At 39.2% G+C, this 20149-nt stretch overlaps 1 protein-coding gene across 1 annotated transcript in view; it reads left to right on the plus strand.

Annotated features, from left to right (window-relative positions):
- The window catches only part of LOC121524109 (CMP-N-acetylneuraminate-beta-galactosamide-alpha-2,3-sialyltransferase 1-like), a 130198-nt gene that overhangs the window by 15145 nt on the left and 94904 nt on the right, over positions 1–20149 (plus strand). The window lies entirely within an intron of this gene.

The following is a 20149-nucleotide window of genomic DNA, read 5'->3' on the forward strand; positions in this document are numbered from 1 at the left end:
ATGTTGCCAAATTTGAACAAATAATTTTGTATAAACTGAAAAATATAACATCTTAACTTGTATGCTAACAGCTTTTAGTTTAGTGCCCAAACATCAAAGTTACAGTGTATATTAGTGTTTTCATTTAACACCCCAGTGCACAAGCATTGTCAAAGAATAATTAAATTAAAGAAGGACAAAACAAGTTTAAATAGTGGAAGCCCATTTCTGCCAATTATAAAGGAAAAATGTGAATGTTAAAATTCTAAAAGTAAATTAAAACAAAGACTCCTAAGTAATAAAAATGAGATTTTAAAAGTCCAAATTATGAAGTCCAAATAATGAGATAAAAAATCATCTCATAATTGTAACTTTTTTCTCATAATTTCAACTTTTTAACTAATAATTGACTTTTTATCTCATTATTATGACTCCATATCTAATTTTGGTTTTAATCTCATAATTAGGCCTTTCTATCTCTAAATCATGACTTTATATCTAATTTTGACATTTTATCTCATAATTATGACTTTTTATCTCATAATTACGACCTATTTTCTCATTTTGATTTGTTTTATCCCATAATTATGACTTTTTATTTCATCATTTTTACTTTTTCCGTTATTTTTGGAATTGCCAAAATTTCACGTTTTTCCTTTTTTTATAGGCAGGAATGGGCTTCCATATTAAACTCTTATTCCCAAGTATAAATCACTGAGACAGAGAGAGAGGCAGTTAAGTGTTCGTCCACAATTAAAGGTTATTAATATGCTAATATTTAAAAATGTTAGCCAGGAAAGGTGATTGGTTGTGAAAAGGAATCTGTCGGTGCATGATCAGATTTACATGTAAGACACAAAAATAAATAAATTAACAACTTTTGCCACACTAAAATTCAGAAAATTCACACAAAGCTAAACAACTGAACCTTCAAACATATTGAGAGAAACGTACTAGGCCTGTTATAAAGCTATTCCAGAGAAACGTCAAGTAAACTTTGGTACGAAGCAGCAGTTGATTCAATTATTTGTCAACATCATTTTAAGAAAAGAAAGGAGAGAGCAAAAAGAAAACTGCATCACGCAGACAGAACATAACTGCCACTACTAACAATAACAAGCTGGTTGAGAAAAAAATAATATTAAACTACAGTCCTAACTACAAGAAGATTATTCATTGTCTCCCCTGTTGCATCAAACTCTCATAGAGCAGCCTCCTCATCTATTTCAGTCTCTTACAAATGTTCCTCAGCGCCACTCAGATGTCTGTCTGTCATCATACTGCTTTAATATGAAAACCAATGTAATCAGCCAAAGGAGTGCTCAGCACTTAGAGTGAGCACAGACATTGTCTAAAGAACTTTCATCACCCTGAATAAGCCCTGAGCTGTTAGTTAGCGCTACAAGTTACATTGCACCAATCGTATGCCTTCAGATTTATTTGTGTCATGACGTTTGTGAGTGCATGCAGCTAAAGACTGAAGAATAGAAAAGGAGAGACATGGAAAAGAATTAAACTCATGATCTGCTGTTGTCATTGTCTTATTTTCACTCAATAATGTTATAAATTATATGCATAGTGTGTACCGGATTACAGCTGGCAATGCCGCTGCTCATCGCCACTCAGCAGAGAGTCAATTGAAAAGTTGCGCTCTCTCTTAAACTTGCAGCAGTGCCGCACAAGCCTTTGATAAAATGAAATATATAAAGAGCTGTGTCAGAATGGATCTTTCAGTTGGATCTTTTCCAGTATTTTAGACTTGACCATTGTTCAAAACTCCTTCAAACTGAAAGTTTGCTGTGTCTTTGCTTTTAATTAGTTTTTTTTTCCGTGAAAAATCCTGATAGCTTTTCTGGCAAACTCCTTTCCAAAGTCCTTGGAGCACATTAGGGTGCAGGTACTGTCAGAAAACCACATGTGCTAGCTGGCTTGTAAAATGGTAATGGATAATTGCTGTCCTCTGTAATTCTTTAATCAGTATTGGAAGAACATGAGGCTTACTTCAGTGTGGACAGACAAAGGATATCAGAGGTCTACAGGCTCCGTCTCATTTTCTCAAAATTATTGCCTTGAAGTCTGAAATGAAAACCCATTAAAGCAAACTTCATTTTTCCATTTCCACTTTGATATGTGGAAAAAACGAGTTAAAGGTAAAAACGAGACGCAGCTAATTTGTAACTAAGTATAAAAAGGGAAAATGAAAACTCAGTTATGCGCCCAGTGCCTTGATAACAACCGTGACCTTTTTCAGATGAGTTTCTACCATCTGAAGACATCTGAATGTTGGATTCAGAGCCTCTTTCCTCCCTCCAGACTTGAAGGAGTTTCTCTCTGCACATTTTCTTTGGATCAATACACAGAGTTTGAACAAGAAGTCCAGGATAAAGACCTTTCTCTTGTCTCAGTTGGACGTGTGCTTTTATGTTGAGTTGAAAGATGGATCCCTCTTTGGATCGAGCTGTGTGTTTTTTTGTTCCAGAGGGCAGCACATTTTCTCCCCAACTATCAGAGTATTTGGAACTATTTATCTTCCTCTCAAACCTGACCAGGACCCTGACCATCCTAGCAGCATTTAAAGCTGCTGAACACTCAAGAAACACTGTCTTTTCTATTTTTAGTCTTTAAATTGATTACTGATGTCTGGAGTTTACTCACTCCTGTCTACTTAGAGCTGTTTGAATGAGGGGTGACCCCGACTGAGGATTAACACTGTCAGATCTGACTATCCAGACCTAAGATCTGTCTGAGACAGCAGCGTTTCTGGATCGTGTTCACATATAGCTTCTTTGCATTATGCAGCTTTAACTTTCATTTTTGGACAGCATGGCTAAGATAATGATTTATAGGAGTGTTCCTGAGCCCATGCAGTGATTTCCAGTCCATCAGGCCTGTTTTTAATGCAGTGCTACCTGAGGGCCAAAAGATCATGAGTATTTAATATTGACCTTTGGCCTTGTCCCTTGTGCACAGAGATTTCTTCAAATTCTCTGAATCTGTTGATGATATTATGGACTATAGATGCTGCGATATTCAAAGTCTTTGAAATTTTACATTGTGGAACATTTTTCTTATTGTTACACAAGCTCAGAAAATGTATGTTGAACTTGAAAAATTGTCCTCTAAATATCAACACATTGACCAGGCATTAGGTGGTATAAGGCAGTGGTTCTCAACTGCTGGGTCATGACCCAAAAGTAGGTCGTGAAGCTGTTTCCAGTGAGTCAGGTTATTTATTTTGTTTTGTCCAACTTTCAACCTACAAAATTATTTATTAAATAAACATACTTTTTTTTAAATTTTGGAGTCCTATTGGTCAATGAAGAAAATGTTGGGTCCTGAGGCTAGAAGGTGCCGCAGTTTTCTTTGTTTTTTTAAGATCGGAGCCCACCACCTTTGTGCCTGACCACTACTTGTTTTGAAATAAACCATAGCAGCAAACAGGAGAGCAAATTGATATTTTATTTAAACAACATGATTGCACTTAACAACATCAGGTGGGATTAAAAAGAAGACACCTCCACTGTATGTTAAAATGCTTTGTGCTGGGCATACAGTAGAGCCCAATGAGTTTAATGGTTTAGTTTATTTTTGTTGTTTATCTCTAAAGGAGATGAAATGATAGTACATGAGTTATTTTCCCAGTTGCATTGAAAATATAAAGAAGTTGACATTTAAGCAAAGAACAGTTATGAGTCATAATTAATTTTGAGAAATTAGGAAAAATTTAAAGCCAGACTTTATAACTCCACACCATAGCTGGTGTTGAGTTAGCCTTGGTTATTAGCAGGTGTTTGACTTTGAGACTAGCAGCTGAATGTGGCTTTTTGAACAAATCATTAAATAGTTGACTATTCGGTGTCACTTTTCCATGTACACAGTCATTAAGGTGTCCACCCAGCTAATTATACAGTCACTTTTCCTAGAGTGTCAGCACCACCTTAGGGGTCAATCAGGGGGCACATGTCTACACATGACACTGTGAACCAGGGTCATTCCCTCAGCTCCCTGTTGTAACACAGCAGAGTCTGTATGCTAATTGGTGCCTGTGGTGTAATGTGTCCTAGTTTAACATTTCTCCTTTTCTTAAACTCACTGTAAACCCTGCAGTAGCTCACTGATGGAATGGAATTGTTTTGGACTAAACAAGTGATTGGTTTTTTAATTATTTTTTATCCTAATTTGAATTTGAGAGATTTTTTTCAATAATTACTATTTCAAAGGAGCTAGGAGGAGCTACTACCAACAATTGCACTCTTCTAAGGTACCTCCGAGAGAGTTCTGGGCTTATCTCCAGACGTAGCAGCTGTGATTTTTTTTTTTTTTTTAGAAAAATAAAAAATAAATAAGTATAAAAAAATCCCAGAACATTTTTCCTTTTGTGTAGAACGATGATGGATTGGGGTTGCTCTTCCAGGTTCTTTGTTAAATGTTGCCAAGTGCTTAACTCAAACTAAATTAATACTGGGTCTCTATAAATAATACAACAAAATGAAAGGCTGTAGACTTGCTCTTTTCTAAAGGTCTTCAGATCTCATTTCTTAGGGATTGAATTACAAATAAAGATTGGCAGACAGGTATTTTCGCCTGATTCTATACAGAGAGTTTTGGCTGTGCATGACTAAAGGCTCTATCATACCTACATCTGATACAAAGTGCCAGGGATGTATTTGTTTAACAACCCAAATTCCAAAAAAATTTGGGTGCTGTTTAAAATGTAAATAAAAAAGAATGCAGTGATTTGCAAATGCCATAAACTCTTATTTTATTCACAACAAAACACAAACAACATGTCAGATGTTGAAATAGGGACGTTTACCCTTTTCATGAAAAATACAAAAATGTTCATTTTGAATTTGATGGTAGCAGCACATGTCAAAAAGTCAGATTGGGTGCAAAAAAAGCTATAAAAGTGGTACTAATGAAAAATAGCTGTAACTAATATGATGCCAGTAGCATTTTAAACTGTGCCTGAAAGCTGTGGAACAATCTCAGATAAATGTTCCACAATATTAAAAGTGCAAAGACTTTATATAACTCACCAGTCACAGTGCATAATAAAAGATTCAATAAATCTGGAGAAATCTCTGTGTGTAAGCAATAAGGCCAAAGGTCAATATTTGGTGCTGCTGATCTGTGGGCCCTCAGGGCACTGCATTAAATACAGGCTGGCTGGACTTAAATCCCTGCATGGACTCAGGAACACTTCCAGGAACCATTGTCTGCTAGCACAGTTCACCATGCCATCCACAAATTCAAGTTAAAGCTGTATCATGCAAAGAAGAAGCCATATGTGACAACTATCCAGAAACGTTGCCGTCTGGGCCAAAGCTAATTTATAGACTGAGGCAAAATGGAAAACTGTTCTGTGGTTGTGTTAAATTATTTTTGAAAACCACAGATGCTGTGTCCTGTGGCGACTGTGGCTCAGTAGGTAGAAATGGTCATCTCACAATCAGTTATGAGTTTGATCAAAGGCTCCTGCAGTCACATGTAGATGTGTCCCTGGACAAGACACTAAACCCTAATTTGCTCCTACTTGCAGAATCTTAAATATTTCCTAGAGTTTTCAGACTAAGAAATTCTTAATTTTAAAACTGTAATGGGACGCGTCTTTTAATGGAGGCTGCCATAGGATACAAATTTAATTGCTCAAACTGACCTCAGTATCATTGCTCTCCTGTTTGCAGCATGTTCAGACCAGTGCTTAGCTCCTCCCACCTCCATAGCCTCCTTCTCAGTACTGCTGATTTGAGGACTCTTTTCAATAAAAACAGCGACTCATAAGGCGTATTTACTCGTCAGGAAACCGATGTTCTGTTTTTATTCATAAATTTCTCATATTGAGGGAGTATTGCATCAATAAAAGCAGTTCTTGGTTCCCGTGCATGCAACCTGAGTCGTGCACATGTGCACTAGACGTGACGCTGGGGCACATGTGCACATCTCGGGTTGCTTACAGATGCAACAACAGCCACTATTTTTATTGAAAAGAGTCCTCAATTCAAAACTAAAAGTGAACAGCAGAGCTTGACAGAGTTGGTCTACCTTGTCTTGTTTTGTCATTGTTTTGGTTGAAAGCCCCCTGGTGGTGGAATTTACTGTATACTGTACGTTTAAAGGCAATGAGAGCTAACACTCTGGTTTGAATTATGTTTCATGTTCATGTTTCCAAACAGGGTACTTGATCCAATCTCTTTGTGTCCAAATTTTCTGCCGTGTAAACACCAAAATGTAGACAGAGCCCAGATAGCTTCATGCCATGTCACACTTTACAGCTAGAATTGATAAGATCCACCAGAACCTGACTCACAATTCCCCCTATAGTTCTAGTTCTTCCCCTCTGGTACATTCAGTCCCTGTCTTTAGTTAGACCCTCTCCCAACTGTCCTCCTTAAAGCCTGTTTACCCTCTCTGGTCACCCTGATAACCGACATCATTCACTCCTCACTTACCTCTGGTGTTGTTCCTTCATCTTTCAAATCAGCTGCAATAACACCCATACTCAAGAAACCCAACTCAGACCCCCAAAATTTTGATAAATTTTGTCCTTCCATTTCTTTCCAAAATCCTCAAAAAAAAGTGTTGCATCTCAGCTCCACACTCACCTATCTGAAAATCACCTCTATGAACAACTCCAGTCTGGTTTCTGCCCACTCCATAGCACAGAAACAGCCCTGGTTAAAATCACTAACAATCTCCTTATGGCAGCTGACTCCGGACTCCTAACCATCCTTTGACACCATTTCTCATCACATCCTCCTCAATAGACTGGCTTCAATCAGGATCACTAACACACCTGTGCACTGGTTTGAATCTTATCTCTCTGGCCGCACTCAGTTCATCCAACTTAAATCATTCAAATCCCACTCCTTTCCTGTCTCTTCCGGTGTTCCCCAGGGTTCTATTCTGGGCCCCCTTCTGTCCATTATCTACATAGTCCCTCTTGGCCATATCTTCCGTAAATTCAACATTAATTTCCACTGCTACAAGGATGACACCCAGCTCTACCTTTCCACCAAACCCAACTCTGCCCTCCCTCCCTCCTCCCTCTGTGAATGCCTACAGGAAATCAAATCCTGGTTCTCCAACAACTTCCTAAAACTCAACAGTGACAAAACCGAAGTTCTTCTTATTGGTACTAAATCCACTTTAACCAAATTTAACAGCTTTTCCCTAACAATTGATCATTCCTCAGTTTCTCCCTCCCCTCAGGTAAAGAGACTGGGTGTCATCCTCGACAGCACACCATCTTTCCAATCTCACATCAATAACGTTACCAGGTCAGCTTACTTCCATCTACGCAATATTAATCGCCTTCGTCCTTCCCTCACTCCAACCTTTGCTGCTATTTTAGTTCACTTACTGGCCACTTCCCGGATCAAATACTGCAACTCCCTCCTCTTGGGCCTCCCCCAGAAATCCCTCCACAAACTTCAGTTAGTCCAAAATTCTGCCGCCTGCATCATTTCCAGAACCCCATCCAGCAGTCACATCACCCCAGTTCTTCAGCAGCTACACTGGCTCCCGGTCAGCTCCTGCATCAACTTCAAGATTCTATTCCTTACCTTCAAGGCCATCCATAACCTAGCCCCTCCGTACCTTTCTGACCTCCTTCACATCAGCACCCCCTCTCGCACTCTCAGGTCTTCCTCCTCCCTCCACCTCACTGTTCCACCCGCCCGTTTGACCACCATGGGCTCCAGAGCCTTCAGTCGTTCTGCTCTTTAGACTTTGGAACTCCCTCCCTCCAGACAACCTACACTGTTTAATTCATTGTTTTAACTTATTACTAACTTGTGTAACTTGTGTATATTTTGTAGACTAATTTATTCCTCTTGTTTTAACCTTTTCTTGTAAGGTGACCTTGAGTGCTTTGAAAGGCGCCTAAAAGTAAAATGCATAATAATTATTATCATTATGCCAATGGCTTTTGACAGCACATCAAATTAGGGTCATAGACCCTCTCGTCTAAAAACACCAAAATCCCCAAATGTATAAAATTAAAAACCAACCAGGATTGTTATTCTGTCAACACTGTGTCTTAATACAGCTAATACAGGGATTCTTGTTGTTTTGACAATAAACTAATCAAGATTACAGACACAGATAAGATTTTCTTTAAGACCAAGATTACAACAGTTCCATTATACAAGGTCATAGAGGAAAAATAAAAAGATAAAAAAAAAAACCCTCCAGTTTTGTGCAACCTTAAAGCAGCATTTCCTCGTCCTTTAGAGTGCTTCTTCTTGCATAATTAAGATGAACTTGGTTTTATTTTTAGGGGAAAATGGGGCTTGTCTTGCCACCTGACCGCACAGCCCTGAAACCTTGCAAAGATGCAAATGAGCTCCAGTGGAGCAGGAAGACTCATGGTACACAGTGCTGCAGTTAGGATCGCTGCTGGCCTGTTTGCCTCCCTGATGATCTTGGTCCTGCACAGCCATTCATCTCAGAGGAACCTCCTAATCCTGGCAAGATCCTGCCATTGTATTTCCGTCTGTGCAGCTTTGCAGCTCTATTGTGTTACTATGGAATATTTCTCTGGCTCCCTTGACCTTTTTTGATGTTAGCCTATTTTAAATGTGTGAAGCTCTGGATAGATTTAACCGTTTAGTGGGCATGCTTTTGTTTAATAAACTAAAAATAAGCAGTAACATTTATAAAGATTTACAGAGAAAGAAGTACACCGTGGATACTTAATAATAATAACATACTCGAACATTAATCTGTAAAAAGACTCAGCTTATATCATTTTGGTAACCTATTTTGCAAACAGCTGATCTGAAAAGATGACATTAATAACACAAATATACAAACTTATTTGTCTAACAATATTAAGACCTTGATATTGAAAATGCTTGTAAAACAATATTTATTGTAAAAAGTAAGATTTTTTTCCTGATGATTATAAGGACTGAAGAGAAGAGGGCATGTTGTTGCCTGGATGTCAGTAAGGGACGGCTGAACTGGCTGTGCAGAGTGGAAGGCCGATGGAGACTGCTGTTTTTAGCTGAAGTTAGCAGTAGGTGAGTCGTGAGCGAGCAGGGGAGCATGCAGACAGGCAGGCTAACAGGCAGCCAGCTGACTCTGGAGCACAGCAGCGCAAGGGTTAAATACACAAACATGTGAGGGTATCAAAATGCAGGAAACCAGGTCAGGCTCAGACTACGCAAGTTTTGAAATCCTGACCAATTTTGAAATCAGCTTGCATCAGATGCATTTCTTTAACTTTGGAGATTGCACAATAGAAGATCTGAAAATAAGAGGGTGTCACACATAGCAAATGATCAAGTTGATTATGTCTGGATTAATTAAAGTATCTGTTTATGTGATGTACTTTTTCTAATGGAGAAGCAGATGTAAATATAAAGTGCTGAGAGAAATAATGCCGAGAGAAAACACAAGCAGGTTTGATGAGCCTGGACTAGAAAACAGTTTGGAAAAAAGCAGGTTCAGTGTCCCAGAGTCTAAGATCATCCCAAAATGGGACAGTAAAGAGAAGCTGCTTTACACCTACAAACCTTTGACTGTTATGCTGAACTAAGGTTACCCTGTTCCCTTTTGTATTTTGCACAGAATGCAAACAGAAGAAGAACTCTGGAAACTTGCAAGATCACTGCAGTTGGACTGTTTCATGGCCTTTGTCCTTAAAGCATAGGAGGATCTATGCACCAAAATGGTGCTTTTTGGCCATTGGACAAGACACTATCTTTGGTGGACACCAAACACTGCACATCTTCACAAACACACCAGTCCCACAGTGAAACATGGTGGTGTGCAGCATCATGCTGTGGGGATGCTTCTTGACAGCTGGCTCTGGAAGGTTTGTAAAAGTAGAGGGTAAAATGAATGCATCAAAATACAGGAAAATTCTCAAGGACAGTTTAAATTCCATCTGTTATAATTAAAATTTTCAAGCCTGCATCATTAACGGCCGATGAGACAAAAGTACAGAATCATTTCAGAGAAATGAATATATGGAGGTGGTTGATTGGATTTTGGGGGGACTCTAGTTAAAATTAGATCAGCCCCTGGTCAAGATGTAAATGACACTCTATGCCGCAGAGACAGGAGACACAGCTTATCTCTAAATTCAGACACAAAACAAGATGAAACTGCAGAAGTGTTTTGGAGTGTTTTGGTTAGAAGATGATTAGTGTGGTATTCTGTAAACTGGACCTTCAGATGGAGCAGGTAGAGCAAATAAGCATGCTTCTTTGCTTATGCTGCTATTTGTTGCCATAATTCTGTGGCTGTCTAATCTTTTTTTGTCTGGAGTCAGTCAAAAATTAATAATACATGTCAAAATGTTTATGTGGAATTAACTCAGCAGCTTTGCCTAGTGTTGAAACAGAGAATACATTACAGGGCAGTGCAGTCAGGCTTCATCTTTTAAGGCAAGCCATATTTTTGTTTGTTTGTTTGTTTTTTAAATGTGCTGTCATTTTTATTCTCATTAATCTAAACTCAGTACCCCATAATGACAAAGTTAAAATAGAATTTTTGTAATTTTTGCAAATTTACTAGAAATAAAAACCTGAAATACCACATTGATTTAAGTATTTAACCTTGCAAAGCAGATAGAGATGCTTGTCCGAGATTGGTCTGGTCACTTTCTAACCGGGCCCAAATGGTTCAGACGGGAGCTTTACAAGATAGATAGATTTGCCTGCTAGAAATGCAGAAGTGGGCGTACCCATCTGCTTTGCAAGGTTAACAGATCTGGGAAAGACTACAAAAAGTCCCAAAGAACAGGAGCTTCCATAGTTCTCAAATGGAAGAAGTTTGGCACAACCAGGACTCGTCCTAGAGCTAGTCAACTGGCCAAACTGAGCAATCAGGGGACAAGGGCTTCAGTAAGAGAGGTGACTAAGAACCTGAAGGTCACTCTGATTGATCCTGTGTAGAGATGGGGCAAAGTTCTAGAAGGACAACCATCACTGCAGCCCTCCACTTATCTGAGCTTATGGCAGAGTGGATAGACAGAAGCCTCTCAGTGAAAAACACATAAAAGCCCACTTGGATTTCACATGGAGTTCTTTTGCAAACTCAAAGTGGGCTTTCATGTGTTTCACACTGAGCAGAGTCTTCCATTGTATACATCTGGATACAGGACGCTGAACGTGGATGAACAGGAAATAGAAATCTTGTTTTGTTAGAATTTAAATAACTACAAATATTTGTTCAAAGTAGAATATTCATGGTCATGCTATGATTTTGGAAATGATAACATTGTGTTGTTTGTTTACTTTTCAAACAGAAACCTGAATCTTATAAACACTTCTGTCACCTCCATCAGCCATGCATGTAGGAGGATATGCAGTGCTATGTAGAGCTGACACATAAGACATTCAAGGCTGTTGTTTCTAAATTTGTCCATAGAAAAAATATTATTCTGAGCAGAAATCTGAGTTACAACAAGACTGAGCAAGCAAATCATATTTGTTTTTTAATATATACTGCAAAATTCATGGAATTAGTGCTGAGCAGAAATCATACAGCCTGAGGTAATGCATTATAATGACATTTAAGATACAGGGGAAAACAGCTGATGAACTGTCTGTCTTGTGCAGTAACTTTAGAAATAATTCACTTTAAATTAAGTGGCTGTGAGAGTAATTGCTATGGAAGCAGTGCTTTGTATCCTCAAGTTGTAGTGGTGTGAACTGGTTGGTTTCCAAAGCTGTTGCAGAGTGGAACCTATTTTTCCAAACTTTCCATCTTCACTTACCCAGAACGGTGGGTGACGGTCACGGTGTTGTGCAAATAAGTAATTGTCATTGTACCTTGGCCTGAGGCTGGCTTTAAGAGGCCTGACATGTCTTCCCTTGTTATTGCAATAATGATCTGGTGATGAATGAGCAGAGAATCCGGGTGGATGTGCTGCAGTGTAATTAGCTTACGGTAGGCAGGTGTGCAGACAGGAACAGAGGAGCTGAATGTTGCTCTACCAATGGATTTGCAAAACAATCTGTCAATGACTGATTGGTGTGTGAGTGTATACTACTAAGTGATGAGCTTGACTGAAGGCATACAGAAGCAGCAGAGATGAAGCAGGAGGGTGCTGGTAGAGAGCCAGAAGGAAGGCACACTGATACCAAACACTCACATTAGGACACAAAGAGACTGACAGAATAAGCCTAAAAACACCAGAAATACAAGGACAAACAAAGGAGAGAACCTGGTTAGAGCTGTAGCCATGATATGTTCTTCCTCTGTATTTAGAAAATGCTGCATCTTTTGCTGTAACCATGAATATGCTGAACTATAAAGCACTGATATAAAGACATAAGCAGCCATGATAGTAAGTGCTGGATGCTGTTGCTTTATCCAACATTTCCACCCCCCTCCACCAATAGGGATAGTCTCCCACTGTGAAGTTGATATATGAACAGCTAACTCAGGAAGATTTCAGGGGCCGCCTGCTTGAAATACAGCAGATATTTTTATGCATATGTAAAAACTGTTTTTGTTATTCAGCCTTTGCTGCCAGAATAGTTGATGACTTTATCAGTAGAGTAGCATTAGTGCTTGGAAAGCATCCAGTGTACATTTAAACAGATGAATAACACTTAATTTCTTTCTGTTGGAGCTTTTTAGATTTACTTTTTTATTCCTTTTAACCACAGCAAATGAAGGTCTTTCTGTAGACTCTATTGAGAGTTGAGGTTGTCCAAAGAAAATCAGTCTTGTTCAGTAACAAGTCTGACCTGCCAGATTCATGTTTCGCAAGCTGAATTCCAAAGCAATTTTTGATCTCATCTATGGCTGAGCAGTACATCCTTTACCATTGTATTTGCAATGTGTCCGTGAGTGATAGTCATATTGCAGACGATACAATGTCAGTCATGTGACCTGAATGAGGCATGCAGCAAATTGTCTTGTTTGGGGGTAAACTAAACCCCATGTTTTCTTTTTTCAAGTGAAACCTGCAATGAATATCTGTCTTATTTCATCCATGGTAAGGAGACAACAGACCACTGTGCATGCAGAGTCTGAATGTCTCCTGAATCACAGTACCTATTAAAAGTATTCACCCCCTTGAATGTTTTACCCTTTTGTTGATTTTATCATTCAGTCATGGTAAAAATAATGTGGCTTTTTTTGACAAGTAACACTATAATGTCAAAGTAAAAAAACAGTTCTACAATGTAATGTCAATTAAATGAAAATATGCGATGTAAAACAAGTGACTGCATAAATATTCACCCCCTTCAAGTCAGTATTAAGTGGAGTCACCTTGGCCTGCAATCACAGCACTGAGTCTGTGTGGATAGGTTTCAATCAGGCTTGAACATTTGGACACTGCAATTGTTCTCCAATCTTCTTCGCTAAACTGCTCAAGCTCTGTAAGGTTTCACAGGGATCGGGTGTGGACAGCCCTTTTCAAGACCAGCCACAAAATCACGATTGGATTGAGGTCTGGGCTTTGACTCGGCCACTCCAGGAAATTCACCCCTGCTGTCTTTAAATCATTTCTGTGTAGCTTTTGCTGTATGCTTTAGGTCACTGTCTTGCTAGAAAACAACTCCTCTACCATGCTGGAGTCCTCTTGCAGATTGAATAAGACTCATTTTACCCTCTACTTTTAATAACCTGCCAAGACTGGCTGCTGAGAAGCATCCCCACAGCATGATGTTGCCACCACCATGCTGAACAGTGGGGATGGTGTGTTTTTGTGGCAATGTGCAATGTTTTGTGTCCACAAAACATAGCGTCCTGTCTGATGGCCGAAAAGCTCAATTTTGGTCAATTTTGGTTTCACTTGACAAAGGAGTCTCCCACATGTTTTTTTTTTTGGCAAATACAGGTCAAGATTTAGTTGAGTTGTTGTAATCAAAGTCTCTCCCATCTCAGCTGCTGAAGCTTGTAACTCCTTCAGAGCAGTCTTAGGTGTCTTGGTGGCCTCTCTTACCAGTCTCCTTCGTACAGGGTAACTAATTTTACGAGGATGGTCTGCACTGAACTCTAGGGGATGTTCAATAACTTTTGGTCTGAGTTGTTTGGAGTGTTCCTTTGTCTTCATGATGTAATGGTAGCAAGGAACACTGATTAATCAGTGACTAGACCTTCCATACGCAGGTGTCTTTATACTACTATCACTTGAGACACACTCATTGCTAAGATATTTCAATGGATTCTATCTCACAGTAAAATCAGAAGAAGAAACTGGAGCATGAGTTACTTTTTGCAATTTAATTAGGTTCAGAGGAATAATGTTTCAACTTGCACTGTGTCTTCATCAGAGTCAAAACACATGAAAGCCTGCTTGGAGTTTGCAAAAAAAACTCCAAATGAAAGCCAAGTGAGCTTTCATTTGTTTTGCACTGAGAAGAGGCTTCCATCTAGTCACTCTGCCATAAGCCCATATCGGTGGAGGGATGCAGTGATGGTTGTCATTCTGGATTTTTGTCCCATCTCCAACATGGGGATAGGACAAAGATGGGACAGATGGGAAATGAGTAATGAGTGTATGTTAATGAGAATAAAAATGATTATTTTACTGTAGCATCAGACTGCAACATAAGAAAATTGAAAAAAGTGAGGTCTGAACACTTTCTGAATGTACTGTAACTACTGTGTACCTAAATAGTCAAAATAACAGGTGATTATTGTGATTAGAAAATGAATGAGTTAACACTGACAGCATACGAATAAATAGATCCACAGTTGTATTCACAGATATCTCCACACATCAACAAATGTGTACACAAACCTGCAAACTACTGAATTGATACACAAATGTGTCCACAGAGCTTCAAATATATAAAAAGGTTTGAAAAGACTTATAAAGTCACTTTTTCTTCAGTGATGCTGTGCAAGAGTCACAAATATGTGAGGCCATCAACAAACATGTGTGGCAAGGGTATTTGAGCCTTGAGCCCAGGCTTATTGGCTTACCTTGGCTTACATTCATCCGCACTGCCTGGATTGTCACTTGTTGGTGTAAACGCAGGAATTTTTCAATCAAACCTGCCACTGAAAGGTTTATTTACTAAAACTATTTCACCGTTTTCTTAAGATGGAAAATGAGATGAGGGTGAAAAGCTGTAAGGAAGTGATGCCGCCAGCCAGCTGCTTGTCAACAGGCATTCCAGCATGTTTTATGTAGTGAATTCGCTGCTTGTTATACACAATGTATGAAGGGGAATTGTGCTTTTAAGTGGGTTTCTTCTGCACTCAGGTGTGTGCCAGTGCAAGTTTTCTTTTGCCACTGTAGGTTCTCTTAACCAAAGGTGAACACAATTTCAAACTTCCAAACTAGGACACTTGTATTTACCTCAAACTCATGTTTGAGCTCAAGGATGCATAGTTGGGCTGATTGATTTGGGAAAATAATCTAATTGCTGCAATTGCAATTTCTATTTTATATGCAATAATTTTTTAAGTTCTTCATCCTGTGTATTTTTCAACAAACACAAGCAATACATCATTCTAGATTACAACAAATACAATATATAGGTTAAAGTAGGGATGGACAATTTGAGAAACTTTAAATTTGCAATCATTTTGTCTCATATTGGAAATTCAATAAGAATTGGTGTATTAAAGGAAATGATGATTTTTTTTGTCATTCACGTTTGCATGATGCATCGAGCATAAAATTTCTGCTGCAAAAAATAAAAAAAAACAAGTACGAAACATTCCAGGTTAAAGAGACATTGTACTTTGTTCAATTTGAGGACATATTGCAAATTAATCTATATTTCAATTACCCAGCCTTAGTTGGTGTCATCAGTAACCTGGCATACCAGATAAACTGTTACATATGTCCATGCATTGATACATGTCCCATTAATCAAGGAAACCTTCCATAAAGTGTTTGTGAGGGCAGGACTTGTAAAAAAAAAATTTGATTGGACAAATCTTCTCTATATCACATTCATTACAGGCCAATCAGAGCAACAAGACAAAATGAGGTAGTCAGCATATGCAGACTTGGTAAGTCAGTAACGTGAGCTCGGCAGACGAGTTTCTTAAATGGTGGAGGTGGTGGATAAAACTCATGCTGAGGCTGGTCAGGAGAAGTGCAAGAACATCTCTGTCAAGAAATGCCTTCAGTGTGGTCCGTTGCTTGTCTTTAAATAAAGAAATGTTGTGTTAAGTTCGGGTTAGCTGGGATCCAAAAGCAGGAGACTAACTCGAGTAGCAAAAGTATATTTTTCAGGCAGGCAGTGGAGACAGGGAGCAGGCTGGAACAAGGAATTAAACTGAGGAGAATACACTGGCAAGACGTTGCCAGTGGCGAGGCACAAAAGGCCTAAAACAGACATAATCACTAGTAACTATCAAAACTTTTCAAGACACAAAAACAGGTGTAGAGAGCATTTATTGGCCAGAGAAGTGGAGTGAAGGCCAGGCTTTTATGTCTGAGGATATGAGCTGTTTGAAGACTGGTGTGCCCCATCTGCAGCAGCAGTAGAAGCCAGACACGCCCCCTGCAACACATAAGCTCTGCTGAAGAGTAAAAAAGGAGAGAACTAAAAAGGGAGGGGAAGAGAAGAACAAAAAAACACACAGAAACAGAAAAACAAAAGTACAACCATCACGTGTTGTGCAGATCAGATAAAACTGCCGCTGTAGCTATATCAAAGTATCACTACATCAGCAGCCATTGTATATACCAGATTACAGGACAACTAAAACCCATCTATTACTATCACAAACTCATGCAGAAGCAGGTTGGGAGAGGAGTGAAAACATCTTTTCCCCTACATAAGCTTACAGTGCTGTTCTTTGCCCTTCTTTAATAAAGAATATAGTCCAGTTCTCATAGAACTACCAATAAATTATAGCCGCATCTGAGTAAATTGCTACACTGGCGGCAGCCATTGTTGCTTACCTTACCCATAGCTATCTCCTCGTTCTTATCAAATGAGGCTGACTGGTCTCATGTGTTGTCAGACTGGGCAGTCATTTCAGATCAGAGCTTTGCAAGATGGATCAGCCCGATGACAGACATGGAAACTGGCCAATCCATCTGCTTTACAAGGTTAGAACCTTGTCCTTGCTGATGGAAAATCAGCTCCTGTTGATATTATTCTTATGATTTATTTATTCCTGTCAACAGATGTCTGCATCAAAGTACAGCTCATAATCCATCATAGAGCAAACTTTTTAACTTGGGCCTCAAATACCTGAAATGCATTGGGAAGACTGAAAAAAATTAATTCAGAAAATGTGATTTAAAAGCTGTTTTTGTCTACTCGAGGAAAGACCTGACAATGCCTGACTTTTTACTTTTTACCAGTCTGCATCAGTCTGTATAATATGTTTGGAGTGAGCATGTGTAAACCTGCAGCATTTCATGTACAGTTTCCTGTGGACCTGAGACCCATCAAATCAACAGTGCTGCCTCAGGGATGAGAGAAGTGACAGCCTTTACTTTGTGGATGTAAATGCCACATGGAAAAGGGAGTCTTGTTGGAAGTTTTTTAATGCTGGCTTCACCAGAACTAATCAAAAATTCACCTCCATCCCCAGAAATATAGAGCGTTCATCAGACAATGACAGTCGATGATTGCAGTGGTTGCTGATGGGTTCTAGGATTAACAAAAACTATAGGAAACTTGGTCTGGAGTTCCAATAAGAGACTTTTGCTAATCTCTCGGTCATACAATTCATTGTCCATTCTCTCTCTCATCCAAATATTAGAGCCATCTCTGGTCTTCCACCTTTGGTTCACTGCTCACCCACTGAGTCTCACAGCACGACACACTTCATCTCTTTATTTTTAAAATGGAAGCACAAACAAGTGCCTGTGTGGTTTCCATTCTCATTGATCAAACAGCTAAATTTGTTCATGCCACAGATGAGATCAAAGGCGAGCCGTGGTAAAAAAACATAGAGTGATGGAAATGAAAGAGACAGAGCCTCACCTCCACTTAATGAAATGAAGCGAGTCTTCGCAGAAGGAGAATATTTCTATACTGTTGGATTCAGTAATCACACCTATGACTTTCCCATCCTCCAAGTAAACACACACAATCTCTGTCAGATTAGACCTAGCCATCTCAAAAGGGGCCAGTAATCAGCTTAAAGGATAATACCACCATTATTGAGCTTTTCCTTATCTCTAGTGGCTACTGATCTCCTGTATCCACCCTGACGATTTAGCTTCCATCTCTACAATTTTGAATTACCTTATTTTATTGCTCCTTTTGCCTTCTGAGAGCAGGGAAAGTGGAGCGTCAATATATCGTAGTTTCCACCACAGTGACTGTAGTGGAAGTACACAAAATAAGACTCAGTCAGTCAGTGGAGCTCGGTGGTGCAGCCTCCCTGCGATTAAAATGTTTTCACATTTCAGCATCACCCAAGGCTGAGTTGGCGTTTCACAGTAACGATTAATAACCATGACAACTGATTTATTGACAGTGATGAAATCAGTCCTGCATCTACATGCAGAGAATATATGGGGCTGGCTGAATGGAAGGAACAGCAATAATCTATTTTATTACAATACAGATAGAACGTATCTCTTCAATCCATACAGTAAATGCCTTCTCTATCAGCACCGTTATATCACATTTCCCTGAAGCCTCAGGAACCCGCACATTTGATAAATTCATACACTAAGACATTTTTTGGATTGGATTTCTGGGGATAAGGGAGAACTGTTCAGTCCACTGATATGAGCTGAAGTTCTATTTTAGAGAAAATATAGTGCCAGGTAGAGGACTGTCTGATGGAGAGATAGAGCTATGTTGACATTTTTGGTGATGCAGCCCTGTATTTACTGTGTTTAAATGGACCACTAATAATCGGAATAATTGCCTGATCATAAAAAAATACGAGACAGGTTCAAACCAGCACTAAGAAACACTGGTAAACACCGCTTCCTCCAGGCTGGGCTAAAATGATTCTCATTGCTCATGTCTGCTGCTCTTCATCTGTGCATGTCTAAAGGCTCAATTTGAGACCTTTCCTCCCCTGTTTATTGATTACTGAAGTATGTACTGCGGCGCTGGAATCTTAATATGAAGGAAAAGTAGAGAAAGTTATGTTTAAGTAATGTATGTCCAAAAAATAAGACATCTGAAGTGAAGTTGCTTGTCAACTCTGATGTTCTCACCAATAACTCTGCCAAAAATTATAATGGAGGACATCAGCAGTGCATCAGTTCTGCTAGAATATGATTTCTCTCTTAGAGAGAAATTTTGTTCAAAACATGCCCATTGATAAAAAAGAAAATATGCACATAACGTAATGTCCCAGTCCCAGCACGTATCATTAAGTTCTGCCCCTGTGTTGATGTGTTAACACAGGACAAGATACATTACTCACAAGTTAGAGCACATTTGACTGTTTACTAATGTTTTCACAGATTAAACTGAACAGACAACTCTGTTCATGTCAAACTGGTTTGAAATCTTTTAAAAAATCTGATATTCACAAGTCATTAAATAGTTACTAAACCCTGGAGTTTCAGCTGGGTTGCATTTACCCTGGAGTTTAAAAAAAAATAAGGGGTGGGGATTTACAAACAGGAGTTACTCTACAGACCATTGAGTAGTTAAAAGAATCATCACTTATTTGTCTTCATCTTCTATAAAAACAAAAGAAAAAAACAAAATGCTGGATCTCCTCCAATGTCCTCTTTTGTGTACAGTGTGCCACTGTTCTGCATTAGTTTAACTGGCAAGCTTACCTGTGTCATGCTGCTATTATTTACACCTTCATATAAATGACGAGACTGTGATCTGGTTTACACCCCTGCCCACCCAGTATGGCCACTGGTGGTGGTGAAAATGCAAGAAAGATCCGGGTTAATCTTGCCAAGCTGTACTAAATCACACTGAACCAAACTGAGCCTCTTTGTGGAAATGCAGTCTACCTTCTGATCCGTTATCCATGTAAACATCGATAATGAGGAATGGCAATGGTAAATAGTAAATGGTCTGGAGCTTGAGTGCGTTTCTGGTTGTTTGACTTCTTAAAGCGCTTTTACACTCCAGGTACACCTACCCATTCACACCCTTTCACTCCATTCGCTCCACATTCATGCACTGATGGCAGAGAATTAGCAATCAGTATTAGCTAATCCCATTTATCCAGACCCATTTACACGTCACAGATGGAGCCGTGGGAGCAAATTGGGGTTAAGTGTCTTGCCCAAGGACACAACAACATGTGATTGTAGGAGCTGGGCATCAAACCCATGACCTTT

Source organism: Cheilinus undulatus, linkage group 16, assembly GCF_018320785.1.
Source record: "Cheilinus undulatus linkage group 16, ASM1832078v1, whole genome shotgun sequence".
Classification (NCBI taxonomy): Eukaryota; Metazoa; Chordata; class Actinopteri; order Labriformes; family Labridae; genus Cheilinus; species Cheilinus undulatus.